The sequence below is a fragment of the Procambarus clarkii genome, chromosome 13 (genome assembly GCF_040958095.1).
Source record: "Procambarus clarkii isolate CNS0578487 chromosome 13, FALCON_Pclarkii_2.0, whole genome shotgun sequence".
Taxonomy (NCBI): Eukaryota; Metazoa; Arthropoda; class Malacostraca; order Decapoda; family Cambaridae; genus Procambarus; species Procambarus clarkii.
In genome coordinates, this window is record NC_091162.1 from 826,647 (window position 1) to 831,390 (window position 4,744).

The window sequence follows — 4,744 nt, forward strand, 5'->3', positions numbered from 1 at the left end:
CAACAGTTTTGGATGAGGTGAAAACAAACTTTCAACACAAGACAGAACACGAAACAATGGGTATTATATTGGGTAAGTTAAAGGGAAGAATGGAAGTAACTGCAAAGGGCTTATTGGCCCATATTTCTTGATGCTTCTATATTGGTGCGGAGTCTTGAAGTAGGTAGAATATAGTTGTGCATTAATTGACTGTTGATTGCTGGTGTTGACTTCTTGATGTGTAGTGCCTCGCAGATTTCAAGCTGCCTGCTATCGCTATATCTATCGATGATTTCTGTGTTTTTTGTTAAGACTTCTCTGGTGATGGTTGTGGGAAGAGATTATATATTCCTTAATGAAGCCCTGTTGCTTATGCATCGTTAATCGCCTGGAAAGAGATGTTGTTGTCTTGCCTATATACTGAATTCTTTGAGGCTTACAGTCCCCAAGTGGGCATTTGAAGGCATAGACGACATTGGTCTCTTTTAAAGCGTTCTGCTTTGTGTCTGGAGAGTTTCTCATGAGTAGGTTGGCCGTTTTCTTGGTTTTATAGTAAATCGTCAATTGTATCTTCTGATTTTTGTCTGTAGGGATAACGTTTCAATTAACAATATCTTTCAGGACCCTTTCCTCCGTTTTATGAGCTGTGGAAAAGAAGTTCCTGTAAAATAGTCTAATAGGGGGTATAGGTGTTGTGTTAGTTGTCTCTTCAGAGGTTGCATGGCGTTTCACCTTCCTTCTTATGATGTCTTCAACGAAACCATTGGAGAAGCCGTTGTTGACTAGGACCTGCCTTACCCTACAGAGTTCTTCATCGACTTGCTTCCATGCTGAGCTATGGCTGAGAGCACGGTCGACATAAGCGTTAACAACACTCTTGTACCTGTCTGGGCAGTCACTGTTGGCATTGAGGCACATTCCCATGTTTGTTTCCTTAGTGTAGACTGTAGTGTGGAAACCTCCGCTCCTTTTCATGACTGTTACGTCTAGAAAGGGCAGCTTCCCATCCTTCTCTATCTCGTAAGTGAAACGCAACACAGAATTCTGCTCAAATGCCTCCTTCAGCTCCTGCAGATGTCTGACATAAGGAACCTGTGTTAAAATGTCGTCAACATACCTGTAGTATATGGCCGGTTTCAAGCTCATGTCGACTAAGACCTTTTGTCTGTAGGGTAAGAAGAACTCTGTAGGGTAAGGCAGGTCCTAGTCAACAAAGGCTTCTCTAATAGTTTGGTTGATGACGTCATAAAAAGAAAGGTGAAATGCCATGCAATCTCTGAAGAGTCAGCTAACACAACACTTGTACCCCCCCTATTAGACTGTTTTACAGAAACGTCTTTTCGACGGCTCATAAAACGGAGGAAAGGGTCCGGAAAGGCATTATTGATAGGAATGTTATCCCTACAGACAAAAATCAGAAAATACAATTGACAATTTACTACAAAACCAAAAAACAGCCAACCAACTCATGAAAAACTCTCAAGGCATCAAAGAGAACACCCTGAAGGAAACTTACGTCGTCGATGTCATCACATGCCCGCTTGGGGACTATAAGCCCCAAAGTACTCAGTATATAGGCAAGACAACAACGTCTGTTTCTGGGCGATTAATAATGCACAAACAACAGGGCTCCATCAAGGAACATATAATCTCTTTTCACAACCAGACCATCACCAGAGAACTCTTAACAAGCAACACAGAAATCATCGATAAATTCAGTGATAGCGGGAGATTCGACATGAGAGAAGGAAATATGAATTTTTATTTGGAAAAATATTTTCCTTTCTTTCGTTCTTATAACTACTAACCCTCGAGCTGCTGAATCTCAATTCCCGGAATGTCTCATGATGTGATTCATAGAACTGGCTGTAGGGAGGAAGAAAGACGTGGACAACTGAAGATCATGAAGTGGCGGTCGTAAATATATTTCAAGATTTTAATAATCCATAGTACGTTATTAAATCCTGGAACGCCTAGGATTTCTACACATGAAAATGCATTGATATGAGAATAAGAATCCTGGTCCATCTGACTGCCTTGAATGAAGAGATGTCTTCCAGAATGCAAATGAATAAATGTTTAGAAGGATTGGAATGTGAGAATATATTTATACAGCTGTATCATATGAGCCTGTTAATGAAGGACACTGCCGAAGGCCCACTCCAGTCCTTCTCGCGGGCTCACTATACATCCACCCAAAGTTCAAGTACGTTTATTGAGACCATAAGATCCATCTCAAAAAACTAGAGTAGGTTAGGCCTTGACAGTGCAAATAACCTTCTATGAACTGTGTTAAAGAAATTGTCCCCATAAATGTTTTTTTTACAAAATGCATGACCTGTGCCTCGTAGTCCAGCGCAAGAGTAGGCATATGAGCAAATAAATAAAACCACTGTTAATCATTTTAACATTAAAGATCAAAAGCGCGATTATAAAAAAATATATTTATTTCTACATTTTTGGATATAAATGAAATATGACGATAAAATTAAGTACTGGAGAAAAACATTTGAGTAAAACATAGGAGTAAAACAACATCATTCAGTAAATACACGAAAAGACAAACATATTCAAGAAAATACACACTAGCGGAAATACATATACAAGAGAGTACAATAAAAGGAAATACATTTACAGGGAAAAACACATACAAAGTAAAGTATACGGACGGAAATAAAACTACAATAAAAAAATACACACAAACAAAAATATACAAAGAAAACACTCACACAATAATACACACACACATACATAAGTAAATACACGTAAAAGCAAATACACATATCTGAAATACACGCACAATATATGGGTAAAATGATGATAAAGACAGAGCAATCAAGGGACAAGAAGGGTATAAGGCCACCAGTCTAGAGTTGCAGGTCTGGCGCACAGTGCCGACACACCCAACTCCGGCCGAGCGGACAGCACGCTGGACTTGTGATCCTGTGGTCCTGGGTTTGATCCCAGGCGCCGGCGAGAAACAATGGGCAGAGTTTCGTTCACCCTATGCCCCTGTTACCTGGCAGTAAAATAGGTACCTGGGTGTTAGTCAGGTGTCACGGGCTGCTTCCTGGAGGTGGAGGCCTGGTCGAGGACCGGGCTGTGGGGACACTAAAAAGCCCCGAAATCATCTCAAGATAACCCGCCGCTGATGCTGAACTTGACACACAAGCGCTAACACGGGCCGCTCCCAGCCCTGAACACACATAAACTGCACTACAATACTGTTGCAGGCACTGCCTCATAGAAAGAATATATTCAAGACATATTAACATGACATATAATGTGAACAGTTTTCCTAATATTTCCTTGTTACATGTGGTCTGGTGTAGAGGTTTGAGAGGAGAGAATTTTTCCATATCATAAGCAGACGTCTTTAGCTCTAGAGGAAGGTGTAGATTATATTTTCCTGTGACGAACTTTAGAGACCCAATTGGCTGAGGATTGTGCGATGTTTCAATGGTTCCATGAGCGTTATTGACAAGTTGACCCGGCACCCCAGGGAAGGCAGGAAGTTGCAGTTTTTTTTTTTTGTATAAAAGAAATATACAAAGTATAGCACAATATACAAGACAAGAACAGAAGAACAAGAACATAACAACAAAACATAAGCAGAAACACAAGCAGAAACACAGGCATAAAAGAGAACATTGCAGTACAAGACCCTAGAAACTCCAGGGACATTCAAGAAAATACAAAGTCCGAATACAAAGTCCGAATACAAAATGAAACATAATAATGGACATACAACAAACAGACGTATTACGGTCATGGAAAGACACAACAAACATACACAGAATACACCAGACACTCACACATATACAAAATTTTATATTTATAAAAGAAAAACACAATATACAAACCAGACAAAAGAAAACAAACATACATACATACAGGACAAACATAACAAAGTATGGAAACACGGACGCAAACTAAACATACTCAACAAAAATCAAGAAAGAAAACACATAAAATATGGCACAATGAGAAAACCCCGAAACGGGCACTGGAGGGTACACACACACACACACACACACACACACACACACACACACACACACACACATACAAACAAACAAAACACAGGACGATACAAATAAATATCACGACATAAATAACATAAAACAGTCACATCCACAAAAAACGTAAGTACAGAAATACAGACAGTAAACACTAAACAAGCCAACCCAACAACCCAAACTCAGATGCAGATTAGTACATAACAACAACAGGCCTCATAAACCACCTACACAGATTCATAAGTACAAAGCTACAGGAAACAACAAAACAATAAAAACAAAAAAACATGTAAAGACATTAACAGGGAAATACAGAAATAACAAACACAACAATGCCGCACACATAATAAAGCAATGTCACAAGGACAAGATAATAAACACTCGCACACAAGCGACATACACAACCACACCGCCCGCCACCCTAACACAATACACAGGGCGAGCGCAACGACACGAAAGAAATAACACCAGACACCCACAACCGCACACAACCACAACACAAACGCACACACCAAATGCAAAGCACAAAACATACAAGAAAACAAGTCACGCAGGGACAAGAACAACACCCACACTACCCACACGCACAGACAAGGACACCCACCTGTGCACGCAGGCACCGGGGAAACATCACGCACAATACAGACAGAAACCAAACACACCAACAAACCGATCACTCATACTTCTCCGGTATTCCCGAGCAGGAAACCGTAAACAATAAGCCTCCCAAACAAGTTGGACACTGT